The sequence below is a fragment of the Loxodonta africana genome, unplaced genomic scaffold (assembly GCF_030014295.1).
Source record: "Loxodonta africana isolate mLoxAfr1 unplaced genomic scaffold, mLoxAfr1.hap2 scaffold_34, whole genome shotgun sequence".
NCBI lineage: Eukaryota > Metazoa > Chordata > Mammalia > Proboscidea > Elephantidae > Loxodonta > Loxodonta africana.
Window position 1 is genome coordinate 1500083 of NW_026975055.1, and position 24001 is coordinate 1524083.

General features: G+C 42.4%; 1 long non-coding RNA gene across 5 annotated transcripts in view; it reads right to left on the minus strand.

Annotated features, from left to right (window-relative positions):
* Positions 1–24001, minus strand: part of LOC135229524 (uncharacterized) — a 507916-nt gene that overhangs the window by 307029 nt on the left and 176886 nt on the right. For all 5 annotated transcript variants that reach the window (XR_010320217.1, XR_010320213.1, XR_010320210.1 and 2 more), the window contains one exon: positions 9382–9463. This is a non-coding gene — a long non-coding RNA (uncharacterized LOC135229524). The remainder of the gene's footprint in view (positions 1–9381; positions 9464–24001) is intronic.

Below are 24001 nucleotides of genomic sequence, written 5' to 3' on the forward strand. Positions count from 1 at the left end.
TCATTCCAGTAACCAGTAGTTATCAATGCATCCTGATTGCACATTCCATAAATTTCAGACTGTAGTAGTTGGTAAAAATCTTCAATTTCTTCATCTTTCTCCTTAGTGGTTGGTGTGTAAATTTGAATAGATTGTATTAACTGGTATTCCTTGTAGGCGTATGAATATTATGCCATCACTGGCAGTGTTGTACTTCTGGATAGATCTTGAAATGCTCTTTTTAGTGATTAGTGCACAGCTATATTCATTGCAACACTGTTTACAAAAGCAAAAAGATGGAAACAACCAAGATGCCCATCAACAGATGAGTGGACAGATTATGGTATATTCACATAATGGAATATTACACAGTGATAAAGAACAACGATGAATCCATGAAACATCTCATAACATGGAGGAATCTGGAAGGCTTTATACTGAGGGAAATTAGTCACAGAAGGACAAATATTGTATGAGACCATTTTTATAAGAACTCAAGAAAAGATTTAAACACAGTAGAAAACACTCTTCGATGGTTGCCAGTGTGGGAAGGGATGGAGAGGGTTTTCACTAATTAGATAGTAGATAGAATTATTTTAGGTGAAGGGAAGGACAACACACAATGGAGGGGAAGTCAGCACAATAGGACTTATCCAAAAGCTAAGAAGTTTCCAGGATACAACCAAACATTTTGAGGGACAGAGTAGCAGGGCGGAGGTCTGGGGACCATGGTTTCAGGGGACATCTAGGTCAATTGGCATAACAAAGCATGTTAAGAAAACGTTGTGCATCTCACTTTGTTGAGTGGCATCTGGGGTCTTAAAAGCTAGCAAACTGCCATATGAGATGCATCAATTGCTCTCAAGCCATCTGGAGCAAAGGACAATGGAAAACACCAAAGACACAAGGAAAATATTAGCCCAAGAGAAAGAAAGGGCTACATAAAGCAGAGACTCCATCAGCCTGAGACCAGAAGAACCAGATGGTGCCTGGCTACCACCAATAACTGCACTGAAACGGAACATGGCAGAGAATCCCTGATGAAGCAGGAGAAAAGTGGGATGCAGACCTCAAATTCCAGTAAAAAGACCAGACATAATGGTCTGAGATGGAGGTACCCCAGAGGTCATGACCCCCAGACTGTCTGTCAGCCAAAACTAAAACCCATTCTTGAAACCAACTCTTCAGACAAAGATTAGACTATAGGACCTAAAATGATACTGGTGAGGAGTGTGATTCTTAGCTTAAGTAGACACATGAGACTATATGGGCAGCTCCTATCTGGAGTCAAGGTGAGGAGGGAGAGGAGAACAGGAGCTGGTTGAATGGACACAGGAAACACAGGTGGAGAGAAGGAGTGTGCTGTCACATTGTAGTGAGAGCAACTAGGGTCACATAACAATGTGTACATAAGTTTTTGTATGAGAAACTGACTTGGATTGTAACTTTTCACTTAAAGCACAATAAAAAAAAATAAAAGAAAATCTAGTATAGACTCATGAACAACTTTTATGACCTTTGGGAGATGATGCTTTTCTTCTAAATTTATATCCTAAGATTTGCTGAAGCAGTGCATCAGCTCCCATTGAGGAGCTGTATTTCTTCCTTGGGTGTTCTGTGCACAATAATGCCAAAGCAAACTTTCTTGAAGTCAGGTATCATTACCTGGATCTTCTCCTCAGAAATCCACGATGAATTACCATTGTCAATTACTAGCTACACAAAGTTATTTTAATTCACATATATATACATATATACATATATCTTCAGTTTCTCTGCTATGCATTCCTTTCTACCCCCTCATCCAATTTCCAAAGTTCTAGTTAACCAGACCTTTTACTGGAGTGTCTATATGACATGGTCATTGTAGCTGCCATGACTCTGCTCAAGCTTTGCGCAAAGAAGAAGTGCATTCTGTCACTCTGGTTCCCTGATGCCCGGCTGACACAAAGTATTGCACAGCGGCGCCTTCTCTTACTCATTTCTCTTTTTTTGAATTTTTTTTTTGTATTTAAAACTCAAGTTATATGATAATTAAGTAATAGAAATGTTATAAATTTAAAAAGAAAAAGTATAGAGAGTATAAAGAGATTAAGAATGAGAGCATGAGATGAGACAGTGAAAGATTTCAGGCCCTTCCCGCCTCCCTGTCACAGCTGGCAACCCCCAATAATCTTTGGTTTGTATAAATTTGCTTATTTCATATAAGTAAGATCATACAGTAGTTGTCTTTTTGTGACTAACTTTCTTCAATCAGCATGATGTTTTCAAAGCCTAGCAAGAAAGAATTTTCAAATTCCAACTATAGCTAACCTCAGTTTCTGCTATCATTCCCAGTTCTCCATCCTTTCTCCAACTAGTGTACCCCCTTTGTCTCTTCTGTTGCTGCCCCATTCTGCCTTTCAGTGGCTGAGCCCTGCTTTCTGCTCTCTCCTTGGTCTCTGTATCCCTCTTACACACTGCTGGCAGGTTCCGTCTCTGGATCTTGTCTCTGGAGCTTTCCCTCCATCCAACACACACGACCTAGCTCTATCTCTTTCTGGATCCTGAAGTCTACAGTCCTTCCCACATATTCACAAACATACACAGACCTTTAGGTTGACATAGGCAACCCACCCAGACACAACCAGTCAAGGTGGTTGTGTGCTGTCTATCTGAGGTTTCTGGCATCAGGTTCTCAGATACGGACATCTCTTTCTGCCTCACGCTGAAGGAGTTTCTCTAATAAGGACAAGGGCTTCTATTCTGAGAAAAGCAATTTTAATCCCCTACTGTAGCTTGGTTAAGAAGGGTACAAGAAAGAGGTATGCATGTAAGAGTCTTAACTAAATATACGCATTCTTCTCTTTAAGTATAACTTCTCCGTAAAACAGCCTTTCAGTAAAAGAGGTTGAAAAGAGATGAGCATTGCTCTCGTTTGAGTGCTTACACCCCAAATTTACTAAGAAAATCACCCTTATAGAAAACTTCTTTCAATGACGTCACACATTTATTATGAAGTTATAGGGGAATGAGGTCATTTCTAAGTTCCAAAGGAACAAGTTCATTGGAATTCAATAAATGTGGAATTAAAGAAAAATAACTTCTTAAAAAATGAACTACCATAAACAGTGCCACTTTACAATGGAGATTTTGTCTTCCACAGCAGTGCCCCCAAAAGGTGGTGGGTCTTTGGGGAAGAAGAAAGAAACCATGGGGTCTGCAGAGGTGGAGGATGTGGTGATGGAGAGGCCTCCAGGGGTCCCTATGACCAAAGCTTTGGGCTCACAGGTGAGAATAAGTACCCTGAAAGCTCAACTAAATCTACTCTCTATTCTCAGAGGTCTCTACCAGAGGAAAATGCCCAAGAGTCAACAACATCCCAAACAAAAAGTCAAAGCTCCAGGCACAGGAAGATTCCAAAACAATCCGAGAGCTCTTTTCCTTCATCTTCCACCAAGCAGACCTCTCACTCCTCTAGCTACGGGGCTACTTCAGAGAAGCAATGGGTCAGGTGTGCACATTTCACCCAGGTGCACACAGTCAAGGGGGTGGCGGTCGCCTGGCAGACCAAAACCTCCTTTGCCCCCGTGGGCAAGATGCCCCAGGTCTTTGAGGCCGAGCTCTCTGAGGAGAGCACCATCGGCTCTGCCCCCAGACTGGCCAACACTGAGTCCCTGGTCAGCAACCTGGAGCCCTGGCAGGAGGGGCCCCAGACCTGTACCCAGGAGCCCACCGACCAAGAGAAGGAGCATTGGGAGAGCCCCCGCGCAGCCACCCCGGAGTGGCTGGTGACCCGTGAGCACGGCTTCCGCTGCGTGGCCTGCTGTCACGTGTTCGAGTCCCAGGAGGCCCTGGTTGCGCACGCGGCGCATGCTGTGAGCCAGGGCTTCAGCTGCCAGGTCTTCTTTGAAGACCTGCTGGAGAGGCGGCTGCCAAGCTCAGTCCAGCGCAGGCCCCAACGCTGCCACCAGCTGGCCAGGCGTTACCTGATGGCCTCCAAGAAGAGGGAGGTGAGGGAGAAGAGAGCGGTCTGCAGGCACCTGGAGGAGCAGCTGGAGAAGCAGAGAGAAGAACTGAAGAGGCTGAGGCACCAGCTGGACAGGCTGAAGAGGCAGGCCAGGCTGCAGAAGGCACAGCACCAAGGCCAGAGGGGGAAGCACCTAAAGACCTGCTAGCACCCTGGGACTAGGAGGAGCAGGGCCTTTGGGCTGGAAACCTAGGCCCTTCAGGAGAGACCTCCATTCAGGTTCGTTTAACCCAGCTTCCCTGGAAGATCCTACCCTCCTTCCCCTCTGATCACCAGTCTTCCACCCCAAGGGCACAAAGAGCTCCAGCCCTAAGGGGGATCTGGATGGAAGAAGCCCCACATAGCTGACCGCAGACACCAGGTCCCCTCAGAGGCTCCCCTGGCCCAGGAGAGGACAGGACAGGCCTCATCTTGATGGTGAGATCTTGGGACCCTAAGGATGAGCACAGCATAAGTAGGGAAAGGGAAATGGGATTTCAGTGGGACTTGGGAGGCTAAGGGGGACCCTGTTGAGGTGTGATGGTGAAGGGGGTATCACTGAGTTCTTTGGAGGAGAAGGAATCAGAGAGATGGCAGGGTGTCAGGAAACCTGCCTGCAGGTGAGCAGTGGGCATAAAGCCCTAAACCAAGGACTCTGGGTCCCTTCCCAGCAGCATACAGGCAGAGAAAGAGGTAGGGCTTGGCAGGAGGAGTGGAGGGCCCGATGAAGGAAAATGAATTCACCCCAGCCATGTCTTCTGGTCTCCCAGGGTGAATTTGGGGTTATGATTAGGAAGCATTGTTGTTGCCTCATTAGGGGAATGTAACTGGGAGGTGGTGTAAAAAAATCCCCCTGGGTGTTAAGAGTTGATCCAGCGCTTGCAGGGTATTTCTTGTAGAGTATGTCCTCGGGTAAGGGGTAGAGCTTTGGAACTTTTTCATCTCCTTTAAATAAAGCTGTACATTCTGGTTCTTGACACGTCAATAAATGTTGTTAATTTTTTTTTTTTCCTGTGGTCAAATCTGACCTGTCCCGAGGTCAAAGAAATGGAAGAAAAAGGCCCTCTGAGGTGAAAGAAGCAAAAGAAAGGAGAGGCTTCTGAACCTGGGGAGAACAGCGAGAACACAGGTGACCAGAGGTATGGATGGAAGAGGCAAATTCAGGCCCAGACTCAACAGTGGACAAAAAAGACCAAGTCTCAGTCACAACATCAAATCCCAGGTGTGGGGAAGCCCTGGACATGACAGGGATGCATCCATCTCTCTGGGCCATGAGACCACAGAGGGCAGAGGAAAAGGAGGGCAGGGCCTCTAGGATGGGTACCTCCATCCACAGTCTGTCCTGTGTGTATGCCTCAGAGTGACAGAGACAGCTCCTGTGAGGGAGAGGGTCACAGGCAGAGAAAAGCCAAGGTGTTCAGGCCAGGTAAATTCTGCAGTCTCCTAAGGATCCAAAACAAAAATCAGAGATTCTCAGAGGTATCAGGGTGGGAGGGGTTGGCATTCCCAGGCTGGGGAGAGGCTGGCTGGGGAGGTACTGCTTTCTGAAATCTTTTCATCAACATCTTCTTAAAAGCTACCTTCCCAGTTGATGTCCTCTTTTATGCTCTAGGCTCAGACCTCAAAGGGCCTCGAATGCACAAAGGCGGGTTATACACTGGGTCAAGGCAGGGAGGAGGTGGTACCAGCACATCCAGGAAAGAGAATTTTCTGGAGCGCCATGAGTTACCTAGTGAATCGCACATGGTGTCCAGCCTTCTACATTTAGCTGTAGACATGTGCTTGCAAACGTGTTTGGGGGTTAATTCTACTGAGTTCCCAAAATTATTTTTGGTCATTTCCAGTTATAGAGACCAGAAGAGCTCACTGGTTCCAAGAACAAGAAGAAATGCACTGGATCTGATTATTACTGTCTGTGGTGTGCTCTCCTTCCAGTGATTAAAATCTTTTGTCTGTCATTATAGAAAATTTTCACCTATTTAAAATATCTAACGAAACACATTAAAATATACATGTATCTATAATGTTTATCAATTTCCAAAGTTCTGAAATTATTTTTTATTTTCAAGATTACAGATTTGTATGACAAAAAAGTTATGTCAGGGTCCCACCCTCATATGTAATTTGCTCCCGCTCCCACAAGGTATCCAATGTTAATAGACACATGTGTCCTTTCCTACACCTCTCTGCAGGGACACATACACACAGTCACAGGTACACAAGTACATCTGCTGGGGTGTTTGCTTTTATGGAGACTTCGTCTCACTCTACCCACATTGCTCTCGCCCCTTCTTTCACTTGACATTCTACCTTGATTCTCTGTAAGTCATTAGATATGGCACTAACACTATATTTTGGGGTCTTCAACTTACATGAATAATTTAAATAGATGGTATCAACTCAGTACACTTTATCTGGACTTATATATGTTGTTGTTAAAAGCTATCAAGTCAGTTCTGAGTCACAGTGACCCTAGGCACCACAGAACAAAACTCGGTCCGGTCATTGCAATCCTAATAATCGTTGCTATATTTGAGCACACTGTTGCAGCCACTGTATCAATCTCATTGAGGGTCTTCCTCTTTTTCCCTGGACCTCTGCTTTACTAAGCATGATGTTCTTTTCCAGGAACTGGTCCCTCTTGATAAGATCTCCAAAGCCATCCTTACTTCTAAGGAATATTCTGGCTTTCTCTGCTCAAGACAGATTTATTTGTCCGTACACAACACTACTAATACAGAAGCATTATCATCCATGCTTTTTAAGTCCACTCTTCCTGCATGTTCTAATTCTCCTCCCCCTGTTCTTTCCCACAAGTGAATCCAAGGTAATTCAGGTTAACAATGTGGTAAGTCGTTTCTCCTATCCTTGCTTAAACAAGCACACACAGACATACATGTATCCTCATCTTCTCATTTATACACACACATAAACATCAACAGGTATTCAAGCATATTCAAACAATTGATATTGTTTAACCCAGATGTGCTCATTTTATATACACTTCTCTGCACCTTGATTGTTTCAGTAATACTTCCATAATACTTCATAGAGATTTCTCCCACTCAACTACTACAACTCTTTTTCATTCTAAGGACTCCCTGTTTTATTGAGGATGTAGCTTTACCATAAGTTCTCTATCATTCCACCATCAATGGACAAAGTTTGGTCATATTAATAATAACTATCCTTTCTATACTATAGGATTTGTTTCTGTGGAATAGACTCCACAGAGTGAGATTTTCAATTCAAAGGATGTTAAAAGTACAGAGCCACGGCCATGTCTTTCCCCTAGAGGCTGCCATAATGCACCTCTCCAGCCACGTCTCAGGGCATCCTTCTCCCCACAGCCCAGCCAGCCATAGGTGGTGCTGATTTTCCAATTCTGCCAGTTTCACTGGCAGTTTGATATTTTCTTAACTTGGACTATGTTTACTGGGCATGTGGATTTGCTCTGAATGAACTGTTTGAATTCACTGCTCATTGTTCAAGTGCTTAACTTTTATCCTTCTGTGTAAAATGGAAATTGTTATTAAGCCTTGTCATCTCCATTTCACATGATTTTCCAAATCTATCATTTGTGTATCACATTTTTGCAAGCTTTGTCCCCCAGAACAATCACTTGAGTCAGCACCATTTATTAAATAAATATAATTTTCTTGAAATGCTACCTTTGTAAGTTATTGTGACTTCTTAACAGATTTTCTGTTTCATTGGTCGACTTGTCAGCTTCTATGCTATATAATATCAATTTGTTCTGTTACCCGAAGAGATAGACACCTGTTACTATCCTGCTTTTTCATGTTTTACTTTGGTAAAACCGCCCTGGTTTTGCAGCGATTAACTGCTCAACTGCTAATCCAAAGAAAGTTTGGCAGGTCGGACCCACCAGGTGGCTCCAAGGGAGAAAGACCTGGTGTTCTGCTCCCGTAATGATTACGACCTAGAAAACCCTATGGGGCAGTCAGATGGGATCGCTTTGAGTCAAAAATCGTCTCCAAGTCTCATAACAACAGGAATATTCTTTGTTATCTACTGTACTATTTGTAGCATATGATTACTGTATACAGTTCAAAACAACTATCTTAATATTCTGGCTAGAAATGCATTCCACTTATATATTAGTTTTAGGGACCTCCATTTAATTGACAAGACATTCCATTTGAAAATATGGCATATTTTTGCATATATTCAGGTTTCATTTTATGTACTTTAATACATTGTCTTCCCTCATAGAGGTCCTTTGCTGCTCTGGTTAAAACAATGTTTTGCTAAATATTTTACAGTTTTGGACACAGTGTGATACAGTCAAGTAGTAGGGGAAAGAGAAGGGTCTGCCCTTCCCACCCTTGCCAATTTTAGACCCTTATTCTATACTGGAGAGAAACCATTGATTTTGATGCATTTGTCTTTTATGCAGGTATGTAATTATATCATCATTATTTTAAATATCTTTTAATACTTGTACTAGTTATTTAAATTTTCTAGTTCATTCCTTCACCTAAAAACTATGTTGAGTGATACCAAAATTTTTGTCTAGTTCCAAATTTATCGGAATGGGTTTAATATTTTTCCATTTATCTCACACCTGATAAGTTTGGGGATTTGTTATGCACCAATAGATAACTAATACTCTGAGCTACTGACCTTTATGGTAATCTACACACAACTTGTTTGTGACAGTTAAGTACTTCCACCTGGCCTCTGTTCAGCTGGGATACCATGATTTACATTGCTACTAGGCTGCCCAGCCTCCACTAAAACCTGAGCCTATAGAGAATTGTTCTTGTTAGCTGTCATCGAGTCCTTTCTGACTCATGACCACCCCATGTGGGCATAGTAGAAGTGTTCAGTAGGGTTTTCAAGGCTGTGATCCTTTAAAAGCAGATCGTCAGGACTGTCTTCTGAGGTGCCTTTGAGTAGGTTCAAACCACCAAACTTTCAGCTAGTATAGAACACTTAACTGTTTGTGGCATCCAGGGACCCCCTGCAAAGGTACATATTGGTAAGCTCCATGTTGCTGGTGCTCCCCTCAGCTCTACATTCCTTATTCTTTTAATGAAATGGGTGTCCTTCAGGACCTCCAAGAAATGGTCTTATAGAAGACTAACTCAGACATGCCCACATATTGGAGGCTTTTATTCCCTCTTCCAACACCTGACACAGTAGGTCTGGTATTTCGATTTCATAGAATGTGGGCCGCTGCCTTTTCCAAACTTCCAAAAGCAATCCCACAGCATATTAAACCCATTTCCAGAACCCTTGCTATGGCAATAAATCCTTGTCAACAAACAAAGTCTACATAAGAATTAGAGTGTTTCCTTGAATGGACAACATTTTACATGCCTCCATAAAGAAAATGCCTCAAGGGCAAAGTTTAAGAGTAAACCAAGGCATTTCCCATCACTCCTTACCTGAGAGGCTCTTCATGAGGATTTCCTGACACACATGGCAAAGGACATAGTAGACACTGCCTTCTTTTTTACCTCTTCCCTCCTAAACAAACAGAAACCTTTGCTAAGATGTCAGGTGTCAATTCCCAACTCCTCTTCTTATCCTGTATGTAAGTTCTGTAATGAGACCAGGACCCAGGCAGTATTTCCCATCTTTCAAAGTTTGGAGGTCCAGTGAAATCCTGTTACAAGTCACTAGATCAGCCCAGGAGCTGGAAGACGGAAATTCCTGGTCCTCTGACAACTGGGAAGGGCAGGGTGGGATTGGGCAGAGCCTCCTTGACCATCACTTGCCCCAAGAGGCTCTGGAGGCTGCTTCATGTTATAAGTCAAAGGCCCTTCCAGCCCAGTCGCATAAGAGCAGGGAAAGGCTTTTTCCATTGAAAGAAAAGATGGGCTCAGGAGCAGCAGGTTTGAGGCCATTCAGCTTCGGTCAGCTTTGCGGCTTCAGGACATCCTGGCCGCTGGTCACCTTCACAGCTGGGCCTTTATACCTTTTCACCTCTCTCCCATTTTTCTCCCAGTACCATGGGCTGTGGCTTCTGCTAGTTTCAAAGATTTCAGTGTTTCTGTAGCTCCTCGTCCCGCTCAGAGGAGGCAGGTTTGCAGGGTGTGAGGGACAAACCCATAGTGCTGCTTAGGTGTCCTTCAACAGAAACCCTCCTGAGGTGACAAACTGTCCTGACTGATCCTGAGACCAAGACAGAGAGAAACTCAGTGAAAGGGTCATTGGCTTCTGCAAGTGTCAGCGCTCTCAGGGTCATGTCCTGGGGTCATGCCCAATTGCAGGAAAAATGAACTGACTCTGAACCAGTACACAGGCCCCGGAAGCCTCAGGAGGATTCTGTCTTAGTCTAACTCAGCACTGGGGAAATCCTCATGGGGTGGGAGCAGTGATATTCCTGGGATCTTTATTCTAAATTTTCAGAGCAGTTGATACAGTCTTGAGGTAGGAAAAGAGAAAGCTTGGGACCACAGGAGGGTGGCAAAAGAAGGAGCCTCTTATCACTCACTCCCTCTGGGGTCTTGTTCAGGTTTTTTTTTTTAATGCAACTTGGGCTCCAGGCAGGCACTTATTTCTAAAGTTGTATTTCTCTGTTTTAATTTATGATATCTAAGTCAAATCTGGAGTCTGGAGCTCATTTTGATAATTCGTCTTTAGTCTGTGCAGACAAGAGTCCGCTCACACCCATAATGAGAGCAGAGGAAATAAATTCCTCTTGCTCCTCAAACTAAGAGTACCACACTTGGGGAGCTCTCCTAGGGCAGCGCAGGCGGTGAGTCCACTCTGGGGCCCTGGGAGGGGGATGGGGTGGGTGCCAGGCAGTGTGGCTTCTGTGGCTTCACCTTCTTCTCCGGGAAGTGCATCTCGAAGGCCTCCACATTCGGATCCTGACGCTAACCACAAGTTCCCACCCTTCTGTGTCCACTGTCTGGACCCAAGTCCTCACATGCCTCCTCTGCCCTCCTATCCCATCATATGCGCTGTGATCAGGCTCAAGTGTGTACCCTGGGTCTCGCCCTCTATGGCCTTATGCTTCCCCTAGTTCTGTTGGGACCTGCCAGCCTGGTGGGTCTGAGGTCCAGGTGGGGCTGGGTGGGCTGGGACTGTCACAAAAGGCTCCTGAAGCCAGCTCTTTCCTGCTCCCCGCCAGCTTGTGGCAGGGCTGCCTGGGACCTCGCGCCTCCCCTGGGTGCCCCTCTCTGAGCATCCCTGCCGCCCCCTCCCCTAGTTCTTGAGGCGCCTTCTCTTGATGCACAGGTGCAACTGGGCACCCCACCGCACTGAACCCGAAGTCAGTTCTCAGCTAGATTATACACCTGAACCTGAAATGCACAACCTTAAAACCACTAGAACCAATAACTTGTTGTCATCTAATCCATTCCAACTCATAGGAACCATAAAGGGCAGAGTAGAACTGCCCTATAGGGTTCCCAAGGAGCGCTCGGTGGACTTGAACTGCCAACCTTTTAGTTAGCAGCTGTAGCTTTTAACCACTACTCCACAAGGTTTCTTAAAACTGCTAGATAGGTGTGAAATGAAAAAAGGAAAATAAAAAAATTAAGAAAAAAAAAACAATTACAGAATATGTAAAAGAAAAAAATAACAAAAGAAAAAAACAACTACAAAAAAATCACATAATATGAGACTGTAACCTCACATTATGGACTCAAGGAGGCTGGGTTGTATCTTTCTTTGCAAATAAGTCTTAGATAAGGGAATTGGTACCAGGAGTAGATACACACTCTCACTTCAGGAAAATGGAAAATCTGGGATTAATTGACCTGGATCAGGTGGAAAACAGTGATAACCACATAATATTTAAAGATGAAATCCTAACAGCCTAAAACATGCAGTGGAAATTTTTCTAAGGAAAGTAGCATCAGAAGAGGCCTTTAATCACTACACAAAATGGGTCAGTAGTTCGAGATCTCCCTACAAAGATGGAATCAACTCGATGGCCAACTGGTTTTGGGTTTGGTAGATCACTTTTAGGCAGGTTCCAGCAAACGTGCAAAAAACAGATCATTTCAACCTTGTACACAGTCAATAAAGAAGAGAAAGCTATGAGATGCTCCCCAACTTGTTCCCTAAGGCTACTTTAATATTGATACCAAATTAGAAAAGGAAGGTATAAGAAGAGTTACAGGACAAGCACACTAAGCAACTGAGATGCAAAAATCTACATAAAATGCTGGCAAAGAAATCCAGCAAAGTATAAAGCACGTAATATGCGAGCATCAAGGGGGTTTATTGTCAGCATACAAGCTTGAGTGAACTTTAAAGATTTAATAATTTAATTCACCACATGTGTAGGTTAAGGAAGAAAAGACATAGGTTCACCTCAAGAGACGGTGAAAAAGCAGTGATAAAATCCAACCACACTGAGACATAAGAACTCTGAGCAAACATGGAACAGAAAAGGAGTTCCCGAATGTGGAAAACTACAACTAGCATGATAGTTCCTGGTGAAATGTGGGACATTCTCTTTAAAATTAATTAGAAATAAAATCAGGATGCTTTCTCTCATTATTTCTATTAAATATTTAACACTGGAGTACAAAAAGAAAAACATATAACTCTTATTATTCATAGATTATAGGAATGTCTCCACAGAAAAATTTAAAAACCATAGAAAATATTGGAATTAATATTAGTAAATCATAAATTTTTTTTTTTTATAAATACGAAGTAAAAAATAAAGTGAATGTCTATGCAGCAGCATCAAGGCAACTCTGTCATAGCTCTCAGTGAAAGCAGAGGGCACTGACAGGGAAACAGCAGGATTCAGGTGGGCTAGACGAAGGAGGGGAGAGCACTATTTTACACTGGGCTGGATTTATAAGGACCGGTATGTGTGTTAGTTACCTAGTGCTGCCGAAAGAAAAAAAAAAAAAAAAACACACAATTGGGTGGCTTTAAAGAACAGAAATTTATTTTCTCACAGTTCAGGAGCCTACCTGTCTGAATTCAGGGCATGGCTTACGTCTACATCAGCTTCTAAAAGCTTCCAGCCACCCTTTGTGTTCCTGGTCTTGTAGATGCATCTGCTCCGTTGTCTGTCTTCCTCTGCCACTGAGTGTGTCTGTGTCTATTCTGCTCTTTGTATAACTCAGAAGGGACTAGGTTTAGGACGCAACCTACACTAGTATGGCCTCATTAATATAATTTTAAAATCCCCTATATCCAAATCAGGTCACATTTACTGGTACAGTGGTTAGGATTTCAACATACCTTTTGGGGTTACACAATTCAGTCCATAATAGTGCCCTCACCAGATACTCTGGACTGAGAATACTACCATGAGCAGTTGAGAGTGGTTCTATTTTTTTTTTCTGCATTAGTTGTTTGTAACTTGTCTCAGTGGTCACTCATATGAACTTTGGAGCAACTTTTATGAAGACCCTGACCAACCTTTTGTACCCATGTCCATTGTGTGGAAAAACACACAGACTCCCATCACTGAAGCCTTGGGAAATTCATTGATAAGTGTGGGGAATGGAGTTGGGATCAGAATTGTTTTGTGGCCTTGATAACATGGCATAGCTGTTAGATACCCACATGGAAATATCAGGTAATAATACTAACAGCTAACACTTACTGAGTACATGCAGTGGTGCCAGGATTCTTGTAAGGGCTTCTCCTTTCCTAAGATATTTGTTCTGCATGATAGCCCTATGCGGAATGTATCATTATAATGCACATTTTATACATGAAGAGGCCGATACAGAGATTTAAGCTGATATTTGAGTATAAGTCTGGACCCAGGAGGAGTTGAAATGGCTGGAGGTGTAAATCTCACATCCTCAGCTACAGACCGATGGCTGTGGACTCACTGAGGCATCTCAGAGAGAGGGTGTCAACACAGAGAGAGGACTAAACACCGAGCCCTAGGGCACCCTGACGCCTACAAGCTGGCCAGGTGAACCACAGCCAACAAAGCTCTCTGAAGGCCAGTGTGGTTCCTGGAAGGTGGTCTGTCCTTTCTCTAGGCCGAATTTCCCCACTGTCCTTCCCACCTGCACTGCCTTGTCCCCTTCCTAATGGCAGGGACAGTGTGTAACTTTCACCACTGCCCAAGATTCCAAGGTTACAATAACATTGGTATGGAAAGCAGAATGATGGAGTCAGGAAGCCTGGTGGTCACATGCAACCAGTTGGAAACAGAAAAGAGCAAATAAAGACGGGGAGAAGACCGTGAGCCAGAGGAGTAGGAGAAATGAATATTTCCTGAGTGCTAAGTAAGGCTGGGCGTCTGCTAGTGGCATGTAGTTCCTCATTTAAACTTCAGAGGGACACAATTAGTGGAATAGACATTGCTATCCACTTTCATCATGCAAACATTTTATTATCTTTAATTTTAACAGTAACTTCTTACAAAAACAAATGAGAAAATAGAAAAGAGTATAATAAAAGAATAAAAAAAGAAAACATCTCATCAATTCAGTACTATCATTTTGCCTCAGCAGCTACACATTTTTGTTGTTGATGTAAATATAACACACAACCTTTGCCAAGTGAACGAGTTGTACAGGTGTACACATTACTGACAGGAATTACATTAATCTGCTGTGCAACCCTACCCTTAATCTGTGTGATTTTTCCATAATTGTAAACAGAAGCTCAGTTTCCATATGCAATAAAAAAAAAATACAATAACACCCCTTTATTCCCTCCCTCCTGTCCCTGGGAACCCCTATGAACTTTCATCTCTATACATTTGCCTGTTTTTGTAAAAGGCATGCTTTTTAATTTGAAAGTTCATGACAAGCTACAAGGGTGAATTCATGTGGAAGCAGAAGTTATTTGCAATACATACATCCTACTACAAACTTGGTTCTAAAATATACAAAGGATGATTCATAAAGAAAAAAAAGAATTCAATAGAAAGACAAGTAAATATTTGAACGCTCTCTAAAAGATTTCTGTATGGCCAACATCCATATGGAAAGGGACTACATCAGTTATCAGAGGAATTCTAATAAAAGCTCACAATGTGATCCTAATCCTGCACACCAGAATGGCTAAAATAAAAAAATAAAAAAAAAATGGAAATACCAACTATTTGGTAGAACATGGAGCAACTGGAATTCTAATCTACTGCTAGTGAAAGTGCAATTTGGTACAACCACTTTAAAAATGCTTTGGCCATATCTACTAAAGCTGTGAACATCCATATATTCTATGACCCAGCAATTCTACTTCTAGATACATACCCGATAGAAATGGGTACATATGTTCACCAAAACACATAAGTCTAACCATCTGCTAAGGAATGAACACCCTCCTTCTGAATGCCTAACTTTTGTTTTTAATTGTTCTTTAGATGAAGGTTTACAGAGCAAACTAGCTTCTCATTAAACAGTTAGGACATATATTGTTTTATGACATTGGTTACCAACTCTAAGACATGTCAACACTCTCTCTTCTTGACCTTGGGTCCCCTATTACCAGCTTTCCTGTCCTCTCCTGCCTTCTAGTCCTTGTTCCTGGGCTGGTATGCCCCTGGAGTCTCATTTTGTTTTATGGGACTGTCTAATCTTTGGTTAAGGGTGAACCTCAGGAGTGACTTCTTTATTGAGCTAAAAGGATGTCTGGGGGTCATATTCTCAGGGTTTCTCCAGTCTCTGTCAACCTAGAATTCTGGGTTTTTTTTTTTTTTTTTTTGAATTAGGATTTTGTTCTATATTTTTCTCCAGTTCTGTCCTGAATGCCTCACTTAAAAAGCACTATTCTCGTCTGTTCTAAGGTGATGGCCATATATAATGATAAGCTTATAAAGAAAAGTCTAGAGCTTTCTGTGAAATGCAGCAGCAAATCTCTAGAGGCTCATGTTCTTATAGCTTCTGTTCCCTCTGGAGCTACTGCTTCTGTCTGTCCTTCTGCTGGGCTGCACCACATGGAACCAGTTATAAAATTCAACCTCATCTTATAAATTCACAGGAGTCCTACTCACACAAAATTTTTATTGGCTATGAGAACAGGTGTGTAGAGGAGGTATAGAAGGGATTTCTATTGTAGCAAAGCAAAACCTTAAAATGAAATGGCTGGGAATGGCGGGCCTCCTTCTGTAAAAATGCTTTTCTACATGGAATATGGGAAAATGCAGTTAAGATATGGCTTATGCAGAAAGGCAAAACGGAGTGCTTGCAGCAATTTGGTAATCATTTAGATCACCTGTAAAAATATTTTCATCCTTTTTCTCATAGCTTACAGGAAATGAAATTCCAAAAGGATCGCATATTTAAAAGTAAAATACGTCACCATACAAATTTCAGAAGAAACTATGAGAGGTTTTGTTTTGCTTTTTGTTGGTAAAAGAGAAAGATTTTCTAAAAATCCCAAAGCTGTGAAGGCTCAAACTGGTAAGATACAGATATAGATGTTTGGCATATGAAAAACTATATGAAGAAAGCAAAAATACAGGCAAAAATCTGAAGAAAAATTCATAGGTTAAGGATTTGGAAGATATAGAAATGGTCAATAATCACATGATAAGAAGATCAACCTCATTAGTCATTAGGGAAATGCGAATCAAAACCAAAACGCACTATTATTTCAAAACCACTGAGATGGCTCAAATCAACAGGATGGACAACACAAGTGGTGAGGATGTGGAGAAACTGGAACCCTCATACATTGCTGGTGGACATGAAACATGATCCAATCGCTTTGGAAAACAGTTAGGTGCTTGCTCAGAAAGGTAAACATAGAGTTAGCATGCAACATAGCAATCCCACTCCTAGGTATGCATCCAGGACAACTGAAGCACGTTCACATAATAACTTACAAAAGAATTTTCATAGTAGAATTATTTATAAATAGCGAAAATGTGGAGAGAATCCGAAAGTCATGAACTGATAAACTGTGGTATACTCGTAAAATGGAATATTACTCAGCCATTAAAAGGCATCAGGTACTAATACATGGCACTATATGGACAAACCTTGAGAACGTTATGCTAAGTGAAAGAAGCCAAACAGAAATGACTGCGTGGTACATGATTCCATTTACATGAAATATCGAGAACAGACAAACCAACACAGACAGGAAGTAGATTAGCAGTTGCTATGTCTTGGAGGAAAGGAGTAATGAGATGACTACTAATATGTAGGGCGTTTATTTACAGGGTACTGAAAATATCCTGAAGCTAGACAGTGGTGATTGTTGCACAACTCTGTCCATATACTAGCAACCACAGAATTGTGCACATTATAAAAGGCAATGTTATGGCCGGTGAATTATATCTCAATAGAAATATTTGTGACTCCCGAAAGACTAACATTTCAGTTAAATATATAGAACCCATAAATCAGTAGGCGAAAAGAACCCATTTTACCATATCTCTCTCCAGCCAAAGTGAAGGGGGTACATTCTATTAATACATCTTATTTTTTTATCTCTTCATTAACAAGTTCTGTTCTCATTATACATAACTAGTCTCCATTTCTAATCATACATAACTAGTCTCCATTTCCTTATGTCAGTTTTCACTATTGTAACTACATAAACAGAGCACTTCCATAGTTTTTATAAAAACCCACCCACTCATTCAATCAGACATATCATATTTGGAAGCTTCTTAGGTGCCAGAAACTAGGATACTCTGACCAACACAGCAGACAAGGTCCTGCCTGCATGGGCCTTCTATTTTTGTGGAGCACTCAGATGATAAACCAGCCAAACAGTATGTAATGTTACCTAACATCAGGAGGGAGGCGTATAATTTTGGAGGTGTCCCAACCTGTGTCTCTCTCATGAAGAGTTCCCTCTTGCCTCTGAACCCAGTGGAAAGTAAACACTTTGAAGGAACTGTGAGGTCAGTAAGTGTGAAAAAAAGACATTTCATTTCAGTTTCATTTTGTTGGTATTACCTGCTACGCTGTCCACATTTTTTTAAACACTATCCTGCAGCTGACATCAACCAACCCCCCAAAAAACAAAAACAAAACCCGATGCCATGCAGTCGATTCCGACTCACAGCGACCCTGTAGGACACAGTAGGGTCTCCAAGGAGTTCCTCGTCTTAGGACACAAATAATTCCTGCTTATGAGAATCTGAAATTTGTTCACTGTGGATGTGTGAGGGACTCAGTAACACTTGCAGAGATTCCATGTGGGTGTGGTGCTCAAGTGTGAGCATTGGGAGGAATGGACCCCATGTGCACTTTGCATCCTTCTGGAGATTATGATACAACAAACATTCCCTCTTCATTGTCCTGCATCTTGTAAGAGAACAGAGGGAATTGTTAGGCAGAACCATTTGAAAATGCATGGCAAGAAATTTTATTGAAACATTAAATTCAAAATAAAATCTTCCTATGTTTTTCAACCTTCCCTACCTCATTTCAAGAGGTAACTGGACTCACAGAGTTAAAGCCCTGAAACTTCGAGACTCTGAAGAGTCTGTTGGAAGAGTCTCAGCTCATTGCAGTAATCACATTGAGTGAACTGGAAACCAAGGGAAGAGTGGGAGTCAGACAGCAGAGACCTACACATTGGGAAGGGGTGAGGCCTGCTTCTTGATAATGCCCTGGGCTAGGTGGCAGCACCTCAAAGGGTAATGCAGGCACACAAGTAGACAAACCACATTATGGTGTTCCCAGCCCTGCCAAGGTTCTCATGCTCCATCTGGGAATGGAAGCAGCAGAGACAATGCTTCTAGAGAGATCACCCACATAGGCTGAGGCGATGGGTGTGTTAAAGATCTCTAAACCTTGGTCCTTCTTTAGACCCCGGGGTACCTAGAAAATAAACCAACACCAAATATACCCCTACAAAGAAGTAAGGTTAAAATTTTACCCCAATTTTGTAAGCCGAGAGCTCTGAGTTGGAATTCAGTTTATTTAAAGAAATATCAAGTTTTCTTGCACACATGAATTTGTGCTGATTCACTTACAATTCATATTATTCATTCATCCACGAAGTCAGCAAACATTAACACTATAACAGCTACATGTGAGACCCTATGGCAGTTGCTCTTGATGATGAAATGACTCAGAGAATTTCTCTCAATGCCTGGTGAGAGAAACAGCCAAGTTAACAGTTGTATCAGTCATGTATTGCTGTGTAACAAATGACCCCAAATTGTCGTGTCTTAAAAGAGCAACAATTTACCAGCTCACAATTTTTCAAGTTGTCAGTTTGGAGCTCTTCTGATCTGGGTCAGCCTCAGTGGCTCACAACACGGCTTCCTCATGTGTCTACAATTTGCTTCCAGGTAGCTGGGAGCCAGTTCATAACATCAAGTCAGTGAAACCGCTGGATCCTCCCTCCATTGGTCTTCCATCATCTAGCAGGCTGGCCTGAGGGTGTTCCCATGAGTTCTCAGGGTTTAAGAGCAACAAAAGGGAAGTCTCAATGTAAAGTCTTTCAACTCTCTCATTTTATCAGGTTTTCTACCATCCCAATGTCCAAAACAATAACGTCAGCCCCAACTGAGGGATGGAGAAAGACTCCTACTGCTAATGAAAGGCGCTCCAGAGTCTCATAGAAGGCATGGGCACAGAGAGAGGATAAATGTGTAGACATTTCTTACATCAACCACAAAAAGTAAATGCAATTGTGTTTTATGCTGTGGTAAAGGGTTTTGCAGGTACAATGGAGTAGGGAGCAAGAAGTGAACAAATCTACCAGGAGGATATTTAGGGAAGTGATGTCTGAACCAAGTTGAGAATATGATTGGATAGTTAAGGTGTGAAAAAAGCCCCGGGTCCAGGAAGCCCCATGTCTTCTCCAGAGAGAAGTCTGAGGAGACAGGCTGAAGCCACTGAGGCATTTGGTACATTTGTGACCAGATGCAGATCATCTTTTGTTCTACTGTTTTCCAACCACTCGTCCCTATTTATAGTTTGGAGTCATACAAGAGTAGACCCTAGCATTTCCCTGTTGAAAATTTATTTTCCTCTGAGAAGTCATCACCACCCCAATGTTCTTAATTGCTTCCTCAAATGCTGTCTCCATTTAGCAGCTCCTTTTCTAAATGGGCTCCAGAGTGAAAGCAGAGCCTGGAAGATGCACAGGTCATGGACTTTCCCCAAGTCAACTCCTAAACCTCCCATTCTGGCTGGCCACAAATTCCTGAGTCTTAGCATTTTATGGTGAGCTCATAAGCCCAATCTGTTCCAATGGGGTCAGTTCTCTTAACCACCATGCTTCACCAGAGAGTAGGCCATCAGATGGGATGGGAGAGAAAATCTAGTCACGGGGAAGAGCCTGTGTGAAGCCTCAGAGGCTAAGGAGACCTGAGAGGTGTTCAGAGTGGACATTGTATGACCAGGGCTGGAGAGACATGATTCCAAGAGAGTCAAATGAGAAGTTTTGGAGAAATCAACTCCTGGTCACACTGTAACGATTCCCTGTACTCTCTCTCTCCCCACCAAGGGATAGTAACGACATGGAGTGCAGAGAAAAGTTGCAATTCCTTTTTTATATCTAAGCCCCCTTTTCCCAGTCTGGGACTGGCAGTATTCAAGCTCCTACTTGAACAGTTCCATATTTTTCTTTTTGCTGTGTTTCTATTTAAAGTGGACCCATGGAACTGAGCAATGTCAGGAATGATGTCGCACAGGGTTATGGAAGCCATGCCATTCATGCTGATCTCACCTACTCTTTTGGAGAGGGTGTCGATCTGAGATCCTGTGGGAGAGCACCTGGAACTACTCTATCACAGAAATTCTGGACTAAACCGGAGTCCCCAAGTCACCAAACGGTCATGCATCATGAAGAACTGGGAAAAGGGATAAAGATCCTTCAGAACATCATTATGATTGGACATCTTCACCCGGAGAGGATGAAACAGTGATATACAAGGAAGAGGCCTTTCTCTAAGACTCTAGATAAGGGTGAGAGGAAAAATTGTCCCAGATTGATGTGTGTTATGGAACAAAGGGTCTGGTTTCCACCAGAAAAGACAGCCATGATAGGACAAGATGAAGGAATTGGGAATGGATAAGGTCATAAGGAGGAGCGTCCTGAGAAAGCATTTCCTGTCATTTGGTTGGCAATTAACCAAATTCTTATATCAATAAGAAATGTAGGAATAAGTGAGGGATCAAGCTACAGAATTCATTGGGAGTTCGAGAGCTTTCCAGGCACTCTGTTGTTTAGGATCTGTACCTGGTGGAAAGGAAGGAAGCCAGTGCATAACTAGGGCAGAGAGTATAGGATGGGGGAAAGGGTGGTTAGAGAGAAGCATACTTATTATATTTTCTAATGACATGATATTAATGTACTATGTGAAGAATTAAGAAAATATCTCAGGAGGTTCTGGCAGTGAGAAGTTGAAGGAGCCCAGAGCCCACATCATTGAGGGCAGAAGATGGCTTGCAGACTCCTCCCCTAGATTCAGGAACTCCCCTTCTCCTCCTATGTCTTCTCCCCACATCTCCCGAAGGGCCTAAAAAACCCTCACAGCAAAGAGAGCTATAGGATAGAATTTTTTTACATTCCTTCTTTTCTGAACCTGAATTTTGTCTAGAATCTTTAATTTGCCACTCCTTTCAGGGCAGTTTTGTTGCCCTCTCCACTACCATTATTTTTGCTGCCCCCCACCACTACTCCAGTGCTGCCCTCCACTGGCCCTATTTCCTTTTGCTTCCTAGGTTTCTAACTGGCCTCTAAAACCCTCTTGAGAGATCCCCTGCTGCAACTTCTGTCACGGAGTCTGCACTCCACTCCCAAGATGCTTCCATCTCTTTCTTCCTTAACTCGCCAATCCTACCTTCATACTCAGAAAAATACAGACCCTTATGTTGACATATACAACCCACCCACACACACAGTTGATGTGGTTGTGTCTTGGCTACTGAGATTTGTACCATCGGACTCTCAAATATGGACATCTCTTTCGGCCTCACACTGAAAGAGTATTTCTCATAATGACATGGTGAGAGCTTTCTGTTCAGGGAAAGGCAATCTTAAAGGAGAAGCTTTAAATTATACATAAATATACAAATTTTCCTCTAAGTATAATTCTTTGAATAACAGGTCTTCCCTTAATGGCCACGTAAACCAGAGACGCCATCAGCCTGAAACCAGAAGAACTAGGTGGCGTGCAGCTACAGTCAATAACTGCCCTGACAGAGGATACTAGCAAGTTATAAAAATGATGGTACCCTCAAATACAGCCCTTATACTGAAAGAAAAGACCAATATGAATGTCAGAGATACTCTGAAACTTGCTCTTGAAAGTAGCTAAAGGAAATGAAAGAAATGATGAAGTAGAAGAGCTGAAGAGAAGATTTACAAAGGGCGGCTCGAGAAGACAAAGTATGATAATGACATGTGCAAAGACTTGGCGTTAGAAAAACAAACGGGAAGAACATGCTTGGCATCTCTCAAGCTAAAGGAACTGAATAAAAAAATCCAAGCCTCGAGATGCAGTAGTGAAGGATTGTACGGGCAAAATATTGAACAACACAGGAAGCATCAAAATAAGATGGAAAGAATACACAGGGTCACGGCACAGACACACACACACACACAAAAGCATGGGTCGATGTTCAACCATTTCAGGAGGCAGCATGTCATCAAGAACTGATGGTACTGAAGGAAGAACTCCGAGCTTCACTGAAGGCATTGGCAAAACAAGACTCCAAGAACTGACAGGTACCAATTGAGATGTTTCAACAAACAGATGCAGCACTGGCTGAATAATTTAGCCAACCGACTGGAAGAGATCCATGTTTGTGCACATTCCAAAGAAAGTGATTCAACAAAATTCAGAAACTATCAAACAATATCATTAATATCAAAACCCAGTACAATTTTGCTGAAGATCATTAAAAAGAAGTTGCAACAGGAATTCAAGTCAGATTCAGAAGAGGATATGGAATCAGGAATATCATTACTGATGTCTGATGGATCTGGGCTGAAAGCAGAGAATACCAGAATACCAGAAAGATGTTTCCATGCGTTTTATTGACTATGAAATGGCATTATACTGTGTGAATCATAACAAACTACGGGTAACACTTCAAAGAATGGAAATTCTAGAACACTTAAGTTTGCTCATGTGAAACCTGTACATAGACCACGAGGCAGTTTTTCAGAGAGAACAAGGGGCACTATGTGGTTTAAAATCAGGAATAGTTTGTGTCAGGGTTCTATCCTTTCATCACATTTATTCGATCTGTATGCTGAGCAAATAATCCAAAAAGCTGCACTCTATGAAGAAGAATGTGGCATTAGGTTTAGAGGAAGATTCATTAACAACCTACGATATGCAGATAACACAAACTTGGTGAAAGTGAAGAGGACCTGAAGCACTTAGTGGTGAATATCAAAGACTACAACCTTCAGTATGGGTTGCACCTCAACATAAAGAAAACAAAAATCTTCGCAACTGGACCAATAAGCAACATCATGATAAACAGAGAAAAGATTGAAGTTATCAAGGATCTCATTTTATTCGGTTCCCCAGTCCACGCTCATGGAAGCAGCAATCAAGGAATCAAATGATGTATTGCAAATCTGCTGCAAAAGAACTCTTTAAGCTGGTGACAAGCACAGATGTCACTCGGAAGGCTAAGGTGTGCCTGACACAAGCCATGACATTTTCAAACGCCTCATACGTATGTGAAAGCTGGACAATGAATAAGGGAAACCGAAGAAGAAGTGCTGCCTTTGAATTATGGTGTTGGTGAACAATATTGAATATACCATAGACTGCCAGAAGAACAAACAAATCTGTCTTGGAAGAAGTACAGCCAGAATATTCCTTACAAGCACAGATGGTGAGTGTTTGTCTCACATACTTTGGACATGTTATCAGGGGAGACCAGGCCCTGGAGAAGGACATTATGCTTGGTAAAGTAGAAAGTGAAAAAGAGGAAGACTCTCAGTGAGATGGATTGACACAGTGGCTGCAACAATGGGCTCTAGCATAATAACAAGTGTGAGGATGGCACAAGACTGGCCAGTGTTTTGTTCTGCTGTATATAGGGTCACGATAAATTAGAACTGACCTGATGACACCTAACAACAACAATACCCAGTTCGGCTCACTGCCTGTCTCTTAGTTTGCTGTACTGTGGTGGTTTGGATGTTGCTATGATGCTGGAAGCTAGGCCACCAGTA